This window comes from Lactuca serriola, chromosome 4 (genome assembly GCF_051521515.1).
Source record: "Lactuca serriola cultivar US96UC23 chromosome 4, Lser_US96UC23_V15, whole genome shotgun sequence".
NCBI lineage: Eukaryota > Viridiplantae > Streptophyta > Magnoliopsida > Asterales > Asteraceae > Lactuca > Lactuca serriola.
Genome location: NC_136411.1, coordinates 84,342,442 through 84,366,194, shown reverse-complemented (window position 1 = coordinate 84,366,194; position 23,753 = coordinate 84,342,442).

The window sequence follows — 23,753 nt, the reverse complement described above, 5'->3', positions numbered from 1 at the left end:
ACACACTCTCTCTCTCTCTCTCTCTCTCTATATATATATATATATATATATATATATATATATATATATATATATCTTTAATCTAATGGTCCAACCATCATTTAAGTGAGTCAACCCTTTGGTCACACATACTCACATTATTCTCATCATTTTTATTTATTTATTTAGTTTTAATTTATTTAAATATATTTTTTACATAAAATTTCTAGCCCTAAAAAAACAGATGTTACAAAATCATTGTGATATGCTTTGATAGCCATCTCGGAATAGTCATCATAGATTCATATCTTAGATATGTTAAGATACTTATGACATGCCCTCAATGTAATTCATATTTTTGCCACTTTAAACATGTACATGTTCTTTCTTTGAAATCAACAATCCCCTTCTTGGTGAAGAATTGCCTCAAAACTTGAATTTAAAATTTGAAAAATCGTGTATTAGTATTTTTATTTATTATTTTGCCAATTAGGTATGTGTTGTTGTTACCTCTGCTGCATAAAGTATCAAAATAACTTTGTTTAGTTCAGTGTGTTGTAAATGGAAGAACACACTAAATTTTGCTAGTTCTTCTAAATTATACTCTAACATTAAAAATACCATTGTTCCGTCGCTAAGCGGGAGAATTCTATAAACATCATTATTGTGATCTTTCGTGCATCCTCTCGATAACGCGTTGATGGAATCTGAAATGTTTGATGTCATCAGATTATAACAGAGACCTTGTAAATATGCTTTAGACCATTTTTGTAACGTCCGGGTTCCCAGGTATTCTATATTGTTCATTATTTTTTTGAGTTAAAGAGAAGGACTCGACGAGTTGGGGCCTAGACTCGTCGAGTAGGATCGCGATTTGATGACTGGATTAATGATTGGACTCGACGAGTCGGCTTTGGGACTCGACGAGTCTGTGCTGGCGGCATAAACCCTAAATCCCGGGGTCTGTGCCCTATTTAAAGGCCTTTATGGCCTTCATTTACGGCCATTGCACCCCTGAGAAACCCTAGAGATCAGAGAGAACGTTGTAGTGTGAGAGGAGGGCTAATTCATCATTATTTGGTGTGTTTTAGCAAAGGGAAGGGAGGATTTCGAGCTAGGCAGTCTTGTGGGACTCAAATCTTCCATCATTTGGTGCAGAGTTGTTGTGGGAGGTAAGGATTCATGTCCATTTTCATTGAGTATGGAATCTAGGGCTTTTTCTCTTCTTTTTTGTAAGAGATCTAGTGTATGAGATGTCCTCTTGTGTCAATATCATCAGATCTAGACCTTGAGAGGTCCAGAGAGTCCCTATTCTCCAACTTTATGCATTCCTTTATGAGTTTGGGGCTTAGGTTAGCATATTAAGGGTTATTTTGGCATATAGAGGTGATAGTGTGGTGCATGGGCCTAAAGTTCAAACCTTTACGTGATTATCATGTTTGGGAAGGTTAGATCTATAGATTAGAGAAGTAGATCTGACCTCAGAAGGTCATTTGAGTATGATCATGGAAGCAACTCGCCGAGTTCATAAGTGGACTCGACGAGTCGAGTCGGGGTGGCCCCGCGATTCGTGACAGGAGGAACCCGTCGAGTGGAGGGATGAATCGACGTGCCATGGGAGGCTAGAAGGATTCAGGGGACCCTCATGGACTCACCGAGTCGCCCATGTGCACTCGACGAGTCGGGTCAAAGTTTGACCATTGACTTCCGTTGACCTTAGGGTTTTGGTCAATACTGATTCAAGAGAATTCAGGGAAGGGTAGAATGGTCTTCTACCCAATCCTTAGGGATGAGACTATGAGAGAGTATTGATCGGGGATGTTATTTGAATGATAGAAGGAGGCTAGGTTGGGACGTTGAGCACGAGAGTTTATCCGACTTCATTGAGGTGAGTCTTCTCACTATACTGTGCCTGGAAGGGTACCTATGTGTGACCGGAAGGTCTTATATGCTATGAGATGTATGTGCTATATATTGTTATGTGATATGTATGTGTTATGTATGTTATGTATGATAAGGACCGGAAGGTCAAGATGATATGGACCGGAAGGTCAAGAGGTTACGGACCGGACGATCGATACGGGTAGGACCGGAAGGTCTACCGGGATTCGGGACGAAAGTCCCCTGAGACACTTGGACCGGAAGGTCCTACAAAGTTATGGCCTGTAAAGGCGTATGTGTTGTATGTGGTATTTTGGGGAGCTCACTAAGCATTTATGCTTACAGTTGTTGTGACATGTGTTTCAGGTACCGACGAGGATCGCGGGAAGGCGCCTGCATGATCCGTACACACTCATAGAGTTTATATTTGAGATTCTGGGAATTGTTTTGTTATGATGACATTGGATACATTATGTTTTGATATTTCTTTTGATGTTTAAAAGTATGGTTTAAAAATGAAAAATTGTTTTGGAAATTTACGTTGTTACAAGTTGGTATCAGAGCCTTGGTTTGAAAGATTCAGATGCACCTTCGGGTGTATCTGAACTCAAACTGGGGATTTCAGAAAGCTTTTCATAAAATAAACAATTTTTCTAAAGAAATAAAAGGATTTGAGAAAAGCAAAGGAAGCAGTGTGTACGATTAGCCAGCGACGTGAATGACGAGGAGCTTCGTCAGATGATCCACGATGAGGTGGCGGCGGCGATTCGAGCCGAGATTCCGGAGATGTTTGGGTCTATCAAGACCACATTGATTGAGACCTTTGATGAGCGGTACACAGCGGTTATTGAGGCTGCGGGTGCTGCAGCTACTGTAGCTGTGGTTGTTGCTAGGCCTCAGGGAGGTGACTCGTTGTTGTTTCGGGAGTTCAACAACACAATGCCACCAGAGTTTGACGGGATACAGGATACGATCGCTGCGATGAGATGGATTTCTGATATCGAGGGATGCTTCTACATGTGTTCATGTATGGAGCATCTGAGGGTACGGTTCGCACTGAACCAGCTTCGCTTGGGAGCGAAGGACTGGTGGAAGTTCGTGGCAACGAGCTTCACTCTTGCAGATATGTCAGAGGTGACCTGGGAGAGGTTCACCACCATGTTCAGAGACGAGTATGTTCCCCCGGTGGAGAGGGAGAGGTTGGCTCAAGAGTTCTTGTCCCTCAAGCAGGGCACTGATTTTGTTACTGTGATCACTAGGAAGTTTCATGAGAGGGCGATGTTCTGCCCTGAGCAGGTGTCTACCAAGCAGGCACGCATGATCCGGTATCTGAGCATTCTGAGGAGGGATATTCGAAAGTTCGTGTCGAACTCGAATTACCGGACATTTTTTGAGCTCCAGGAAAATGCCTGTAAAAGGGAGATCGAGTTGGAGACTCAGGCCAGGGAGGAGGTCGAGTCTCAGGGGATGGATCGGCGGCCGGCACAGTCTCATCCGACAGCCAAGTGGGCAAAGCCCGCCGATTGGAGATCTGGAGGCCAGAAGGGCCGCACTTGCGGGAAGTGCGGCAAGGGATATGACGGGGTTTGTCGATCGGGTGCTTGCTACAAATGTGGCAAGGAGGGGCATATAGCCAAGGATTTCCCCAAGGGGTTCATGGTTTGCTTTCATTGCAACCAGACGGGCCATCGGAAGGCCGAGTGTCCGCAGATGTGAGGGACAGCACAAACAGCACCGCAGGGATCTGCCCCTGCCGCCGTGTGAGCTACTGAGGTTCGGCAGATGAAGGCCGACGCGCCAAAGGCTCGCGGGAGAGCTTTACAGTTGACAGCGGAAGAGGTCCACGCAGTGTCCGATGTCATGGCGGGTACGTATTCTTTCATTTATTTATGCTGACTTATGATGTGATGCTTATTTTATGATATGCGTAGGTACTTTTCTTGTGAATTATGTACTTGATTTAGTGTTATTTGACTCGGGTGCGAGTCGGTCATTTGTTTCTTTAGCGTTTAATCAGCACATCAGTATCCGATGAGAGTCGTTGAGTCGACCTCTACGAGTTTCTATAGCCGACGAGCGAGCGGTGTATGCTGCGGATGTGATCCGAGGATGTGTACTTGAGATCTTCGGTGTTGAGTTCCTGATAGATCTGGTCTCGATCGCGATGGGGGACGTGTATGTCATAGTGGGCATGGATTGGTTGAGCCGATTTGGGGCTGTTATATACTGCGAGCGACAGATGGTGACAATATGAGACCCTAGTGGGGGAGTACTTACGGTGTACGAGGAGAGTACCCGATGTGGGTCAACGTTTTGTTCGGCTGCCAGAGCGAGACAGAGTTTATAGCAGGGCTGCAACGGGTTTGTAGCCTATGTGATGGACACACGAGTGGCCGCTAGGAGGCCAAGTTCGATTGATGATGTAACGATATTGCACGCGTTCCTGGATGTTTTTTCCCGAGGAGTTGTCGGGTGTGCCTCCTGAGAGGCGGGTAGAGTTCCGCATCGATCTGGTTCCGAGGGCAGCGCCTATCGCCAAGGCGCCTTATCGCCTTGCGCCGCCAGAGATGCAGGAGTTATCCTCACAAATTCAGGAGCTGCTGGGGAAGGGGTTTATTAGATTGAGTAGTTCGTCATGGGGAGCGCCGATCCTTTTTGTCAAGAAAAAGGATGGTTCACATCGGATGTGCATCGATTACCAAGAGTTGAACAAGTTGACGGTCAAGAACCATTATCCATTACCGAGGATCGACGATCTGTTCGATCAGTTGCAGGGAGCGTCTTGGTTCTCCAAGATAGACTTAAGATTGGGATATCATCAGTTGAGAGTGCGGGATGAAGATATCCAGAAGATGGCGTTCAGAACTCGTTATAGGCATTACGAGTTTGTGGTGATGCCTTTTGGGCTCACCAATACACCGGCAGCGTTCATGGATCTCATGAACAGGGTGTGCAGGCCGATGCTGGATCGGTCGGTGATCGTGTTCATCGATGATATTCTGGTATATTCGAGATCTAGAGAGTAGCATGAGGAGCATCTGAGAGAGATTCTCGGGGTATTGAGGTCGGAGAGGCTTTTCGCTAAATTCTCCAAGTGTGATTTTTGGTTACGAGAGGTCTAGTTCTTGGGACACCTCGTCAACCAAAATGGGATATTGGTCGATCCGGCCAAAATTGAGGCGGTTATGAGGTGGGAGGTGCCGAGATCACCCACCGAGATCAGGAGTTTTCTAGGATTGGCCGGCTACTATCGGAGATTTATCAAGGATTTCTCCAAGATCGTCGTGCCTCTTACCAGGTTGACCCGGAAGGGTGTTGCTTTTTTGTGGGATCCGGAGCAGCAGACCTCGTTTGAGACACTTCGCCAGAGATTATGCGAGGCCCCGGTGTTAGCCCTCCCGGAAGGGATGGAGGATTTTGTGGTGTATTGTGACGCATCGATATCGGGGTTGGGTGCAGTACTTATGCAGAGGGGGCATGTGATAGCGTATGCATCGAGGCAGCTGAAGCCTCATGAGACGAGGTATCCCACCCACGATCTGGAGTCGGGGGCAGTGGTGTTCGCCCTCAAGATTTGGCGTCACTATCTGTATGGGGTTCGGTGTACCATATACACAGACCATAAGAGCTTGAAGTATTTGATGGATCAGCCCAACCTGAATATGCGCCAGAGGAGATGGTTGGACGTGGTAAAGGATTACGATTGTGAGATCCTATACCACCCGGGCAAAGTTAATGTTGTAGCTGATGCCCTGAGCCGTAGGGCAAAGAGTGCCCCGATTCGAGACATTTGTATGCGGTTGACAGTGATGCCTTCGGTGCTGGACACCATTCGGGAGGCCCAGACGGAGGTCGTGAGACCGGAGAACCGCAAGAGGGAGTGGGTAATCGGGCAGGTGTCTGAGTTCATTACCGATAACCGAGGGCTGATGACCTTTCAAGGTCAGATTTGGGTGCCGTATGCAGGCGGGGCACATACCATTCTGATGGAGAAGGCGCACAGATCGAGGTTCTCGATCCATCCCGGGGCCAATAATATGTATTTGGATCTAAAGAAAGATTATTGGTGGCCCTGCATGAAGAGGGATGTTGCGTGGTTTGTTGAGAGGTGCTTGACCTGTCGTAGGGTTAAGGATGAGCACCAGCGTCCACACGGCAAGTTACAGCCACTTGAGGTTCCCCAGTGGAAGTGGGAACAGATTTCCATGGATTTTATCACCAAATTGCCAAGGACCACGAGGGGTGTCGATGCGATTTGGGTGATTGTCGACCGGTTGACGAAGAGCGCTCACTTCCTTGCTATCAATGAGAGCTCTTCTGCAGAGAGATTGGCAGGGTTGCATGTAAGGGAGGTGGTATCGTGGCATGGAGTACCGATCTCGATTGTGTTAGATCGAGATGTACGTTTCACTTCCAGGTTCAGGAAGAAGTTCCATGAGGAGTTGGGTACGAGGCTGCATTTCAGTACCGCTTACCACCCACAGACGGACGGACAGAGTGAACGAACGATTCAGACGCTCGAGGACATGCTCCGAGCATGTGTGTTGGACTTCGGGGGAATTTGGGACACGTATTTTCCGTTGGCTGAGTTCTCCTATAACAACAACCACCATTCGAGTATTGGTATGCTTCCCTTCGAATTGTTGTACGGGAGGAGATGCCGGACTCCCATTTGTTGGGGAGAGGTAGGGCAGCACGTGATGGGCAGCACTGAGATAGTGCTTCAAACGACCGAGCAGATACAACAGGTTAGACAGAGGTTGTTGACGGCTCAGAGTCGCCATAAGAGTTATGCGGATAGTGCTTCGGACGACCGAGCAGAAAGGAGTGATTCGATTCAGGAAGAGGGGCAAGCTGGGGCCCCGGTGCATTGGGCCGTTTAGGGTGACCGCGAGGGTGGGCAGGGTAGCATATCGGTTGGAGCTACCTGCGGAGTTGATCCAGATTCATGATACCTTCCACGTGTCTCAGTTGAGGAAGTGTATAGCCGACGAGTCGGCGGTGGTACCGCTGGAAGATATTCAGGTGGATGCGAGATTGAATTATGCTGAGAGACCATTCGCGATCCGGGATCGGAAGATCAAGGTTCTGAGGAACTAGGAGGTGTCCCTGGTTCAGGTCCAGTGGCAACATCGGAGAGGGTCCGAGCTGACATGGGAGTCGGAGTTGGAGATACGGAAGCAGCACCCTGAGTTGTTTGTTGAGCGAGACTTCGAGGACAAAGTCTGATTCTAGTGGGGGAGAATTGTAACATACGGGTTCCCAGGTATTCTATATTGTTCATTATTTTTTTGAGTTAAAGAGAAGGACTCGATGAGTTGGCGCCTAGACTCGTCGAGTAGGATCACGATTTGATGACTGGATTAATGATTGGACTCGACGAATCGGCTTGGGACTCCATGAGTCTGTGCTGGCGGCAAAAACCCTAAATCTCGGGGTCTGTGCTCTATTTAAAGGCCTTTATGACCTTCATTTGCGACCATTGCACCCCTGAGAAACCCTAGAGAGTAGAGAGAACGTTGTAGTGCAAGAGGTGGGCGAATTCATCATCATTTGGTGTGTTTTAGCAAAGGAAAGAGAGGATTTCAAGCTAGGCAGTCTTGTGGGACTCAAATCTTCCATCATTTGGTGCAAAGCTGCTGTGGGGGGTAAGGATTCATGTCCATTTTCATTGAGTATGGAATCTAGGGCTTTTTCTCTTCTTTTTGGTAAGAGATCTAGTATATGAGATGTCCTCTTGTGTCAATATCATCAGATCTGGACCTTGAGAGGTCCAGAGAGTCCCTATTCTCCATCTTTACGCAATCCTTTATGATTTTGGGGTTTAGGTTAGCATATTAAGGGTTATTTTGGCATATAGATGTGATAGTGTGATGCATGGGCCTAAAGTTCAAACCTTTACGTGATTATCATGCTTGGGAAGGTCAGATCTATAGATTAGAGAAGCAGATCTGATTTCAGAAGGTCATTTCAGTATGATCATGGAAGCAACTCGCCGAGTTCATAAGTGAACTCGACGAGTCGAGTCAGGGTTGCCCCGCGATTCGTGACAGGAGGAACCCATCGAGTGGAGGGATGAATCGACGTGTCATGAGAGTCTAGAAGGATTCAGGGGACCCGCAAAGACTCGCCGAGTCGCCCATGTACACTCGACAAGTCGGATCAAAGTTTGACGATTGACTTCCGTTGACCTTAGGGTTTTGGTCAAGACTGATTCAAGAGAATTCAGGGAAGGGTAGAATGGTCTTCTACCCAATCCTTAGGGATGAGACTATGAGAGAGTATTGATTGGGAATGTTATTTGAATGATAGGAGAAGGCTAGGTCATGACGTTGAGCACGAGAGTTTATCCGACTTCATTGAGGTGAGTCTTCTCACTATACTGTACCTGGAAGGGTACCTATGTGTGACCGGAAGGTCTTATATGCTATGAGATGTATGTGTTGTATACTGTTATGTGATATGTATGTTATGTATGATAAGGACCGGAAGGTCAAGATGATATGGGCCGGAAGGTCAAGAGGTTACGGACCGGTAGGTCGATACGGGTAGGACCGAAAGGTCTACCGGGATTCGGGATGGAAGTCCCCTAAGACACTTGGACCGGAAGGTCCCACAGAGTTATGGCCTAGAAAGGCGTATGTGTTGTATGTGGTATTTTGGGGAACTCACTAAGCATTTATGCTTACATTTGTTGTGATATGTGTTTCAGGTACCAGCGAGGATCGCGGGAAGGCACCGATATGATCCGTACACACTCATAGAGTTTATATTTGAGATTTTGGGAATTGTTTTTTTATGATGACATTGGATACATTATGTTTTGATATTGCTTTTGATGTTTAAAGTATGGTTTGAAAATGAAAAATTGTTTTGGAAATTTATGTTGTTACAATTTTGTGGACCTGCAGCTTTTAACTATTCCCATTATTTGTTTCTTGGATTATGTAGCTTTTCAAAACTTTCATCAAAATCTTTTTCTTTGAATGCTTAGGCATCCTTCTAGAGCAACACTTTGTTTTCTAAAGGTTTCATACTTATACTGCAAACACGATAAGAGATGATGATTGCACATTCAAGAATATATTTGCAATGATCATTACAATTGGCATCACCTATAAAAAATGAAGGTTAAATATTCTAATTTGCCGATAAAATTATGTAGTCTTTGTAGGAACACGTACTTGTAAACTAAGTCTTTCATATTACATAAGCAACAAGCAAAATTCGGTTGTTCTCATCTACCGTAACTACCAATAAGACGGTGCACTTGAAGTCACCCTTTAAGTGTGTCGCATCTATAATGAGTTCACGCCTACAACAGTTGAGGAAAGCCTACAGGTAAAAAAATGAAAATAGATAAAAAAAATGAAAATAGATTAACAAATGATGTGGAAACATACTATAAAATGTGAAATTATAAAATAAACATTACATACAACCAATCAAGAAGAACAAGAACTCAAATCGATCTTCATCATCCATTTGAATGTATGTCACCCTTCTAGGATTATCGTTCTGCAAGTTATAACAATACACTGGGTGTCAAGAAAATGATTCCTCACTACTAGAATATATGCCTTTAATGACACACAAACCATGACACGCACTGATTTATGTTATGAAAAAGAGAGTGACCTTAAAATAATGTCATCTCTCCAAAAAATTTAAGAATTTAGGTCACGCATTACTGCGTGCCCTTAAATTAGAGTCTCATGAAAAAAATTAAAAACACGGAGGACACATTATTGTGTGCCCTTAAACGTACGTCCTCTGTAACTGTCACTTTATAATTTTAATGAAAGGCGCGTTTAATAGATAACGGGGGAAACGAAATCCCCAAATTTTTGAAAACCCTCCTTGTTCTTTTCTACCTTCTTTATATCTTTCATCTTCGTAATTAACTCTTCCCTCTACCTCTTTCTCTCTCCTCTCCGATCCGCTTCTCAGCTACTTGTTAATCTTCTCATCGGATCTCTGCTCGAATACAAGTCAGTACTGGGAAAACCTAGGTCGATTCTCCAAGTTTTAGCCACAAATTTATGGACATCAGATGCTTACGGTTCTGGATCTCGCCTACGATTGAATGTTCCCAGTCCCGCTCCACCTTCGGTCTACCCTAAATCCATCGATCTACTTTTGGTTCCCCCTTTTTAAACCTAGAAGGTGATTTAGGGTTCTATATACCATTTCAAATTCATCTTATGAAATCAACATTCCCTCAACTACAAATCTTTCTTTCTTTCTTTATTTCTTTCTTTCTCTCTCTCTCTCTCTCTCTCTGATATATACATATACATACTACGTATTTTTTTTTATTTCTGATAACATCGATCTAATACACAGACTAAACACTGGTAACAGAGGCGAAATATATTCTAGTTATGGAGCTTCAAATCTTAGAAGGTTTACAGCGGAAGGTACGACCAGTAACATCCATAAGGTTTGTGTATTTCCACGTTCCTTTACTTAAAGTTGAAGATTTGAAGCAGTTTCTACCAATAACCCTTGTTTCTCATTGATAGGCAACCTACCCTTAAAACTCATTTTCTTGATTTTTTTTACTTAGTGACCAACTACAACATGGTTATTTTTTTTACTCAGTGACCATCTGGGTGTTCCTTAGTATGAGCTCTACTTGACATGATGTTTAGCCTTTGTTTTTGCATGATAATAATGTTATTGGAACTAAATATTTGTGTAGGTATTTTGCTACTATGTATACTCAACTGACCAAGCTTTTCATCCAAGCCCCTGTCTTTGTCAGCCTTTTCCTTGTAAATTTTGTATTTATGCATCCCAATATAGGTGACTTATGCATTTTTGCCTCTTGTATATAGGCATATATGTGTGGTTTTTTTAATCTAAAAATCTATTTTTCAGGATGTGACAGCCACTAAAGGAAATGAGTTTGAAGATTACTTTCTTAAGTGTGATTTGCTTATGGGGATATATGAAAAGGGTTTTGAAAGGCCTTCTCCAGTTCAAGAGGAAAGTATTCCAATTTCTCTCATAGGAAGTGATATTCTTGCAAGAGCTAAAAATGGGACAGAAAAAACGGCCACCTTTTGTATTCCTACTTTTGAAAAAATGATCAAGATAAAAATGTTATTCAAGGTTTTATAACTCTACCCATGTCCCATGTTTATTAAATATATATGAAATTGTTTTATTGAACTGTATAATGAAATTTGTGCTAAAAAACTTTCAACCATCCTATTAGTCCTTGAAACAATGGTCAACTTCAATTTATTACAAGTTGTTCATGTTTTTTATGTTGTTTACATTATTCTTTTCGCACAACAAAATAGATTTCAAAAAGTGAAAAAGATCAACCTGGTAACTTTGATATCTTTAGGATTAGTGTACTATGAATTTATGCTTGAAAAAACTTTTAAGCACCTTAACTAGACTCGGAAACAATGTTCACAAGTGTTTACATGTTTAAATGTTACCCTTTTTACCTTTTACCTGTTTAACCTGCTATTGTGTAATTTGAAGATCTCTAAGGTTTGATTGTTTTTTTGGCAGTTGTTATACTTGTTCCAACACGATAATTAGCTCTTCAGACAACACAAGTTTGCAAAGAACATGGAAAACACTTAAATATTCAAGTAATGGTTACGACAGGTGGAACCAACTTAAAAGATGACATAATGAGATTGCATTAAACTACTCATTTGCTTGTTGGTACCCCTGGAAGAATTCTATATCTTACCAAAAAAGGAATGTGTATTTTGAAAGATTTGCAGCTTGAGGTTGAGTTGAGCAGAGAGTGTCACGAGGGAGATCTCAAGGAGAAGTATAGACTTGCTCCTGTTATGGAACATAAGGTATGTAATGTATTTTTTGAATACTAACATTTTATTATTATTATTATTTTAAATTTGTTATGTATATATATATATATATATATATATATATATATATATATATATATATATATATATATATGTTGTGCAGATGGAACTTGAAGAAAGAGTTGTGAGAAGCCGAAAGGCAGAGTTTGATAGAATGAGAGATGAGAGAGAGGAAAGAATTGGTGAAATCCTCAAGGCACGAAAAGAGGAAAGGGACTTAAAATAGATTTTATGAATGAAACACAAAGTAGATTAGATGAATGATGTTGGTACATTTATTGTCAGAAATAGATTTGAATGACATTAAATTTTATGCAATGGATTGTATTTTTTGTATATGATATTTTATTTTCTATTATGAGAAATTAAATGCAAATTTAATTTGAAAATTAGTAAATCTATAAATATTTTTTTAAACAATTAAATTTACGATACGCAAAAATGTGTGTCATCTTCATTTATGACATGACCTTTCTTGACAAGAGATTTAATGATACGCATTGAGTGTCGTAAATGTGTGCCGTAAATGCACGTCGTAAGGTTACGACACATAAATGCGTGTCGCCTTCCTTTATGACATGACCTTCCTTAACATGCATTTGCGTGTCATTTGTACACTTTTATGACACGCAATGCATGTCATTAAAGGGTATTTTGTTGTAGTGCCTCTCCCTTTCCCCTGTATAAGTATAAGTGCATGTTGTTTCGCACGTTGTGATTGTTTGTACAAAATATTTATTTTTCACTTCGAATTGAAATCTCATTGGATGTGCTTCCATAGTTGACTCTGTTATAATCACTACAACCTTGTAAATTAAATGTCCCAACACTTTTTTGTTTTCGTGGATATAATTTGGATTCAATTGCTGGAAGAACATGTGTGTCTGTCCGCAAGTTTTTGAACCCAAGACATGCCAATATTCTCCAGTTGTGCAACCCAAGTATGCCAAGTATATTTTTCTGGTAACATGATGCTTGAAACCTTACTTTTGAAGATCTATCGGTTTTGTACTGAAATACATTTTGAACACTTTTCACTCATAGTGCTAGTTGAAAAGATTCTTTGTGTTTGAATGTTTGTAGGTTTTTATTTGTGATGGGTTGTAGTTGTGTGATGACATAGGTAGGCATACGAGGTTTGGATATAATGGTATAGCAAACATACCATTGAATGGTGTTTTTGTGTATATGTATTTATCATCTGTCTTAACATATTACCATCATCACTATCACAAGTGACATCATCGATCATCATCATCATCATCATCATACTTCTTGTTAATCTATATCATCATATTAATAATGTAAATCCGACGCAAAGAAATCCACTTGTCCACCGCTAAAACCGCTAAACAATTCACTTGTAGCGAAAGCCTTAAACCCTCAATGGTAATATGCCTCATACTTATGTGTTACAAAACTTTATGGCCAATAAGATGTATTGGATTAACAACAATTAGTTTGTCACCGGTATGGAAAAGTCTGTCACCAAAAAATTAACCACCCTACATTACACATCACATTTTGTTTGTTGCTAGTACGTCTAGATGATTTCACCCCGTACTAACAACAAATTCTTCAAGTGTGCGAAAGTCCATTTTATTGTAGTGTTATTATGTGATATCACTTACCGAAAACATGTTGGATGCCTTGAAAATACTTTATATGTTAAGTAACCATAAGAGAAATTAAATATCCTCTCCTATTTTTTATTCCTACTCATCCTCGTACCACTTTTAGATGATGATAAATATAATAAAAATCTATTAATTTTATTATTGGACAAATCCCTCTTTAAGGGAATTCGATCAACATTGGTTTTCTTGACACATTGGTTATACACAACACCTTTGATTTACTAAAACTTCACAATCATACAAAATCATTTTTGAAGTAATTACAACTTAGACAAATTATACTGCAACTCCAATTTCTTTCACAAATGCTTGAAAGGCATCATGATTTCGTTTCTTCTAACCTAGTTAAATGAAGAAGTTTGGTCATGTATGCTATAAATCCGAAGTAGAACCGGACATCGACTCACTCCTACTTCAGGACTTGTTGATATATATATATATATATATATATATATATATATATATATATATATATATATCATCGGCCATTTTCTCCACGTCTCGGCCATTTTCCTGTGGTTCGACCATTTATTGACGGTTCGGCCATTTTGCTATGGTTCGGTCATTTCTCGACGGTTCGTTTATTTTGTTATGGTTCGACCATTTTTCCTATGGTTCGACCACTCGAAGGACCCGAACCCCATTTTGTATCAATACTAACTTGATCATCGGAGGCCGCTCCCGGGACGCAAGTCTTGGGGTGACTCTAACGAATATCGTTTATGAGTGTAACATGAATCAAATCGGGGCTCGCTAGTGGCATCAAAGCACCTATCCGAAATCTCAAGTCGATTAGCCTCCTGACGATTTTCCGGGTTACATCATTTTTTAAATATGACAAATGTCACAATGATAGAAAGAAAAAAGGATTTTTGATTTCTCTAAACATAAATTTCAATTTATTTTGTTTTTCTCATTATGTCCATTTTATCTTTTAGAACAAAACGGTTCAAGCTTTGAAACGTTGCAAACATTTAATATTTCATCACTTACCAATAATCTAAGAATCTGTCTTCATCTGAAAAGTGCAAGAAGAATGAACATGCATCAATACTATACTAATATTCACCACCGATTGCTCCCTTTACAATCCATTTCCACATCTTTTTTTGCATTAAAAACTATTTACCATATTCATCAAATCTTGGAAATCGACATTTTTAACCTTTTTTTTTTATTTGCAACAAAAACTTCTCACTATAAAGCGTCATCTATTCCACTTTAAAATTCAAAAGTTAATTAGGTTGGCCGTGACAGATCCACATTTTCTAATTTATGCGTGCTTTACATTGCAAGAAAATAATTTGTATCATTGTTACTTTTTTTTTGTATACCAAAAATAATACAACTCTTCTTCTAATGTTTGGCTATAAATACACACCCTAGTTTTGGTTAACTTCTCTATTATTATAAATCAAACTTGATAAGCAACACTTCTGTAATGTTTATTGATATGACCTTGATTTCATATATTGAATTTGAACTTAAAACCTATAAATAAGTCTTTGTGCATTGCACTCAATTTCGAAGCAGTTCTTTAAATTATTATCATTAGGCGTATTTTACACACATCATCAATAGTTAAAAACTTTAGTAACACACGTTGTTAGGTCAAGACTGTTGCATTTTGTGGGACTATTAAATATTGACGTGTAGGGTTCCTCCCAAGAAAATATCAAACAGTAGATGTCACTAATTAAAATATGATATGATGCAATGAACAAACTAATTACAATTGTGGTGCATTAACAAAATCCGTACTTTTTAGCCACCACCAATGGCAAGCAACATGTACAATTAATTTGAATACAAAAAACCCATTCCCTTATATTAATTTAGTCAAGACGAGCCTCTAGCTAGCAAACCAAACTTGTACTACTGTAAGGAAAAGTACCAAAGGCATGTAGTACATGTGAGAACAGGGAATAAGCAAATGCTTACGTAGTCATTAAATAAAGTATCGGATACAGTCATGATCCTTTAATACATCATGTTTGGTGCTCAAGCACAATTTTACTCGTGTGAGGTGTTGATGTTAGGATGTTTTGATATTTATCTTGCAAAACAATGTACCTAACTAGGGTTTATATGATCGAATGCTGTAGCAGGGGAACATTTTCGTTTGACAAATACGGTTTAACGAATTATATAAGAAACTATTACAAAACAAATAAAATTTGACAAAATCAGAAATATATATATATATATATATATATATATATATATATATATATATATATATATATATATATATATATATATATATATATATATATATATATATATATAGAGGGTTAGGATTAAATATGAATCGCATGTATTGTGTGAATATGTGACTAAGTTCTAGCCTTTAGATTAAAAAAAATAAAAGAATATGATATTAGGATACATGTTACTAACATGGACTAGCAATTACTCTATAATTACACTTAATTAATTATAAAAGCAAATACTAAATTTTATGAAGAGAGAGAAATGAAATTTACTTATATATTAGGCAACTAATTACATCAAATTAATTAATAAAAATCAAATCAAATGTTATATTTTATTTAATACATTCAAATATATGTTTTTAGCATTCGACGTAATGAAACATATATGAACTTATATTTTCAATCTTTCATTCTTATAGAATACGATTTCTTTCAAATATTTTTTTTTACAATTAAAATTCTTTAAGAATATTACGACATAAAAGAAGAAATATACACCAACTTATTTAATGTATTCTTTATGAATATGTAACTATTCTTAACGAATATGCACAATTTATAATTTTAACTAATATTCTTTAAGAATCTATAATCGTTTTTAAAGACTACGTACAAAATTTATACTATATACTACTATTCTCTAAGAATCTGTAATGGTTCTTGAAGAATTTTTATTTGTTTTTTTTATGGTTTTTAGATGTCTTTATCTTTACCTTTTCACGTTAACCAATAAATCATTCAATTAAAAATTTTATTTTCCTCGTATAAACAAGAAAGAGAAAAGTTACAACATTTGGTACCAAGATTATATATTTTTTATTAGAAAAAAAGTTTATATTAAAAAAACAACAAAAAAAACTACATTTCCGATGATACACTTCACAAAAGATTGAGCATACTTGAACTCAACTTGTTCTATTATTTTTGTAGGTATGAAGATATTTGGGATTGAACATTCTAAAAAATTAGTATAAATAAGGACATAAAGTTAAGCTACATATTATTGCTTTGTTTTTTTACTCAGTAAACAATAATACATCTATATATATGATTTTAAATATATATTATTGCTTTGTTACAAATTTGTAAGTTTGTCCTGTGTGGCCAACTTATGGTTCAAAATGATTATATTTTTTGACTATTTCCCTTATACACTATATATTTGTTTATTATCTATTTTTTTGTAACGTTTCATTTTAATGGCTTATTAATTGATTCATTTATTCACCATAATTATTTATTGTTAAAGTTATTATTATTTTCTTATATAATGATTGGTCTAGAATTGGTCACACATTCATACAATATTTGATGATTATATATGATCCTAACTATATATATATATATATATATATATATATATATATATATATATATATATAGGTTTAGGTTATTCTATTCAAAATAATTATTATGTTATTGTATGCATAAATATGGGTCAATCAATTTTACTTAATGTAAGTAAGTGATTTTTACATATTATTGAATTAAATATAATTCAAAAATACCATCTATTCTAACTAGAAGGGTATTTTAGTCAATTAATATAGATTTAATAACGGAAATTTGCATATTTTAAGGAAAATTGCATATTTTAACGGAAAATAGATTCTATTAATTTTAAAAATCTGAGTGTATGGATTATAATTCTCCTAATTCGTGACATTCTGACAGAATATGTTTATCAATATATTGAAAAATAACAAATATGATTGAACTATACAAGAATACATATTGTGACATAATATATATTTTGATTTAATGAACTTCTTGAAGAATAACAAAATTTTGGATACAAGTTAAAAAAAAATTTCATTACATTCTTAGAAAAGAAAAAAATGTATATACTATTCTATAAAAATGTTACAATTATTAATAACAAAGAAATACAATATATAAATCATTCTACCAGATTATATTATTACATATATTTTTTTTTCATAATATTGTATATTATTCAGCTGGAATAATCTATTTTTTTTGGAAGATTGGTGGTCATTATTCATCTTCATCCCATACAATGTTCATCTTCAAGATTCTATTCTCACATAATCGGAATTCTAGATTTCATTCCAGTAGAATGTTGTAAGTTTCATATGTACCCTGTTTCGCTTTGATATCTCTCGTTTCGTTCCCAACCAAGAAAACAAGAACATTCTTGTTCTTGATTTCATGTATACCTGCAAATGAAAAATACAACCACTCATTGTTATTGCTTAATCTTCTTTCCATGGCAATTTCAAGCAATAAACATCACATTGTATTCTTTCAAGCAAAACAAATAATTCCCTGTAAAACATTAACCGCATAAATCCATTCCATTTATCCATTTCTATCAAGAACAATCAAACCCAAAACACATTAACACTCCACTGAATTTTTGTCAAAACAAAGGAAAGAAAAACAAAATCAAAGGAATATCCATGGCCACATTTGGTCTACTGCCAGCAGTTCTAGATGTAAATAGTTATGAAACTACAACCTATTGAAATATCAACAACTAATTCTCAAATTTTGGCTTCTTTTCATCAAAGAGCATAATTTCGATCTCAAAATATACTTATTTAAAAATGCACATTAGCAGAGAAATCAGAAAACTCTTATCGTGAATTTATATCAAACAAGCAATTAAAATTACCCCGAAAGCAACCGAGTAAAAGGCCAAAGATCCGGATCAAATAAAGGTTTGCAGATCATAATATATCTGAAAAAGATCGACAAAACAACAAATTGATTCACCTCTTGGAGAATTTGCACGACATTTTTGGTCAGCTATCATTTGGGGAGAGAATAAATCCACGACAACGTGTATTGGAGTTCTTGTTTACTATTTCCAATTCCCCTTAATCGACGCCTCATTCGATGGCCTTGTCGAATTTAGGTCTACCGATCCTTCATCTGTCATCGATTACTTTTCAACAGAAGAAGAAAAAATGATTTAGTATATGAGAGAAACGATTGGAAGAAGAAGAACTACAGGGCCAACAATGTGGTGGCGTCGCTGCTATGATTGGAGCGGCTCTTGGCAATTAATAGATGCGTGAAGGCGGCAACGGTGCTAACTCGATTATGCGTTGGGGTTTCTCGGAGATGTGATAGTGATGCTCCGATGGATGGGGGTTGTCGGATGTTCCCCTTCAACCTCGACAGTAATGGTGTTAGGAACGATTTCTCATGTGCTCTTCAAATCAAATTTAAAAAGCCGACGATGGATGGAGAAAACCTAGGTAGCTGAAGTCAATGGTTACCATAATTATAAGATATTACTTGTGGAAACTAATTATCAAATTACCTATTTACCCATATTTATTTATTTACTTATTTATTTTTATTTTAAATTTTGGTTGACCCACATTTTATGCATACAATAACACAATAATTACTTTGAATACCTGAACTTATATATATATATATATATATATATATATATATATATATATATATGGGATAGGGAATATACATTACAGCCCCACCTAAGCTTAGGTACTAAACCTCTAAAATATGTCGTTTTAACATGCTAAATATACCCGATTTGGTTTCACTTGGTAAATATATCATTCTCCATAACCTTTCTTTCTTTCATTATCGTTTTTTCATTTCTGTTTTCTTTCCTCAATTATCGTTTATTACTTCATCCAAGTGAACATTACTAAACCCTAAACCTAAACCTAAACCCTAAACACTAAAGCTAAACCCTAAATCTAAACACTAAACCCTAAACCCTCAACCTTAAACCCTAACCCTAACCCTAAACCCTAAACCCTAAACCTTAACCCTAAACCCTAAACCCTAAACATAAACCTAAACCCTAAACCCTAAACCCTAAACTCTAAACCTTAAACCCTATTGTGTGGATCTTGAATTTACATCTTGAAGTATTAATTGTGAATCTGTTAACCGTAATCTTTATATAGTAAAACAATGTGTTTTCAAGAGGTTTAGTACCTAAGCTTAGGTGGGGCTGTAATGTATATTCCCTTTTCCCATATATATATATATATATATATATATATATATATATATATATAATGAATATATAAAAAATTACAAAAAAAAAAATTACTCAAACTATTTTTTGTAAAAAATGAATTGGTAAAAGATAAACTTGTAAAAATGTTGAAAATAGATTATTTTTTTTAATTGTATATAATAACTAATCAAATGGGAATAAAGGTCGAAACGAAAAGCCAAAAGAAAACCATAATTTAACTAATAATGAAATACATATAAACGATGAAACTTTAAGGTTAAATAGGGTTTAGGTCATTTTTGGTCACTTAACTTTTGATTTTGTACTCATTTGGTCACTTATCTCTTTTTAAGTTTTAAAAGGTCATCAAACTTTTGGCTTTGTGCTCATTTAGTCACTTAATTTTTGGCTTTGTCACATTTAGTCACCAAACTTTTAAAATTGTGCTCATTTAGTCACTAAACTTTTAAATTTTTTCAAAAGTTTAGTGACTAAATGAGTACAATTTTAAAAGTTAGGTGACTAAATGAGCACAAATCTAAAAGTTAAGTGACTAAATTAGCACAAAATCAAAAGTTTGATGATCTTTTAAAACTTAAAAAGAGTTAAGTGACCAAATGAGCACAAACCCAAAAGTTAAGTGACAAAAAATGACCTAAACCCGATTAAATATGTACACATCTCGGTAACAATTTTTTTTGAAGTGTTCACATATGACTATTATGACCACCAGTAGCAGGTTACATCCGGTCATAATGGTTATATGTGAACACTTTTAAAAAGATGTGTAAAAAACAATTACCCAGATGTGAACATACCGAAAAGGTAAGAGTAAATTACATGAATGGTCTCTGTGGTTTGAGCAATTTGTGCGTTTGGTCCCTAACATTCTTAACTTGGATGATCTCTAATGTTTATTTTTGTTTCGCGTTTGGTCCATTTCTTACTTAAAAAGACTACTATGCCCTTTTAATTAATTTTCTTATTTATATATTTATTTTTTTATATATTTAAAAAAATTAATAGACCTCATATATATGGTTTCAGGTTTAGAGTGAGGAGATACATATATGTGAGGTCCATTAATATTTTTAAATATATAAAAAAATAAATACATAAATAAGAAATTAAATTAAAAAGGACACAATAGTCTTTTTAGGTAAGACATGGACCAAACGTGCAACAAAAATAATCAGTAGGGATCATCCGAGTTAAAAATAAGTCAGGGCCCAAACGTATGAATTACCCAAACCACATGGACCATTCGTGTAACTTACTCTTACTTTTTGGTATGTTCACATTTGGGTAACTATTTTATATATACATCTAGGTAACAAACTTCTTGAAAGTGTTCACATATGACCATTATGACCGATTATTACACAATAATTACTTCGAATACCTGAACCTAGCTATATATATATATATATATATATATATATATATATATATATATATATATATATATATATATATAATGAATATATAAAAAATTACAAAAAAAAAAAATAATAATTACTCGAACTATTTTTTGTAAAAAATGAATTGGTAAAAGATAAACTTGTAAAAATGTTGAAAATATATTATTTTTTTTAATCGTATATAATAACTAATCAAATGGGAATAAAGGTCGAAACGAAAAGCCAAAAGAAAACCATAATTTAACTAAAATTGAAATACATATAAACGATGAAACTTTAAGGTTAAATATGTACACATCTCGGTAACAATTTTTTTTTAAAGTGTTCATATATGACTATTATGACCGGCTGTAGCAGGTTACATCCGGTCATAATGGTCATATGTGAACATTTTTAAAAAGATGTGTAAAAAAAATAATTACCAAGATGTGAATATACCGAAATGGTAAGAGTAAATTACACGAATGGTCTCTGTGGTTTGAGTAATCTGTGTGTGTGGTCCCTAACTTATTTCTTAACTCGAATGATCTCTATTGTTTATTTTTGTTTCGCGTTTGGTCCATTTCTTACCTAAAAAGACTACTGTGCCCTTTTAATTAATTTTCTTATTTATGTATTTATTTATTTATATATTTAAAAAAATTAATAGACCTCATATATATGGTTTCAGGTTTAGAGTGAGGAGATACGTATATGTGAGGTCCATTAATATTTTTAAATACATATAAAATAAATACAAAATAAGAAATTAAATTAAAAAGGACACAATAGTCTTTTTAGGTAAGAATGGATCAAACACGCAACAAAAATAATCAGTAGGGATCATCCGAGTTAAAAAAAAATAAGTTAGGGCCCAAACGCACGAATTACCCAAACCACATGGACCATTCGTGTAACTTACTCTTACTTTTTGGTATGTTCACATTTGGTAACTATTTTATATATATACATCTAGGTAACAAACTTTTTGAAAGTGTTCACATATGACCGATTATGATATAAGAATTACTTTGAATACGTGAACCTAGCTATATATATATATATATATATATATATATATATATATATATATATATATATATATATAGAGAGAGAGAGAGAGAGAGAGAGAGAGTTTGAGTAATTAATTTTTTTTTGTAATTTTTTATATATTCATTATATATATATATATATATATATATATATATATATATATATATATATAATGAATATATAAAAAATTACAAAAAAATAATAATAATTACTCGAACTATTTTTTGTAAAAAATGAATTGGTAAAAGATAAACTTGTAAAAATGTTGAAAATAGATTAATTTTTTTAATTGTATATAATAACTAATCAAATGGGAATAAAGGTCGAAACTAAAAGCCAAAAGAAAACCATAATTTAACTAAAAATGAAATACATATAAACGATGAAACTTTAAGGTTAAATATGTACACATCTCGGTAACAATTTTTTTTTTGAAGTGTTCACATATGACTATTATGACCAGCTGTAGCAGGTTACATCCGGTCATAATGGTAATATGTGAAAACTTTTAAAAAATATATGTAAAAAAAATAGTTACTCAGATGTGAATATACCGAAATGGTAAGAGTAAATTACACGAATGGTCTCTGTGGTTTGAGTAATTTGTGCGTGTGGTCCCTAACTTATTTGTTAACTCGGATGATCTCTACTGTTTATTTTTGTTTCGCGTTTGGTCCATTTCTTACCTAAAAAGACTATTGTGCCCTTTTAATTAATTTTCTAATTTATGTATTTATTTTTTTATATATTTAAAAAAAAATAATAGACCTCATATATATGGTTTCAGGTTTAGAGTGAGGAGATACATATATGTGAGGTCCATTAATATTTTTAAATATATAAAAAATAAATACATAAATAAGAAATCAAATGAAAAAGGATACAATAGTCTTTTTAGGTAAGACATGGACCAAACGCGCAACAAAAATAATCAGTACCGATCATCCGAGTTAAAAAATAAGTTAGGGTCCAAACACACGAATTACCCAAACCACATGGACCATTCGTGTAACTTACTCTTACTTTTTGGTATGTTCACATTTGAGTAACTATTTTATATATACATCTAGGTAAAAACTTCTTGAAAGTGTTCACATATGACCATTATGACCGATTATGACCGATTATGACCGAATGTAACCTGCTACAGCCGGTCATAATGGTCATATGTGAACACTTCCAAAAAGTTTGTTACTTAGATGCGTACAAAAAAAGATAGTTGCCCATATGTGAACCAATCGAAAAGTTAATTACCGTAATAAGTCTATTTCCTTTTATTCTTCAACAAATCAAAAGCTATTAATAATGGAGAAGAATGTAGGGGTTATAATTGTAATTTGGGTTCAGTTATTCTTGGAGAAAGCGCATGGACAAATATTCGTGAGATGGGTAAGATTAGTGGGTGTGAACAACTAGTTAAGAGTGTTATCACATCCAAAAGTTGTCTCTTCACATGTAATTTCACTTATGGTGTTATAACACCAAATGAGAAAACGGATAACATGTTATAATACTCTCAGTTTTCCATGTTATCATTTATTTTTTATTGATTTTTTTCTTTTTACAATTTTATTTATTTATTTAATTTGTATTTTTTGTTTTTTTTATTTATGTTATAATATTTATAAAAAAATTACATGCAATTTAATTAAATCTGAAATTAAACATAACATTTAAAAACTAAATATAACATCACACAAAAAAGCCATTGAATGAAAAAAAAATACGATCTTCCTAATTTAAAAACATAAAAACGA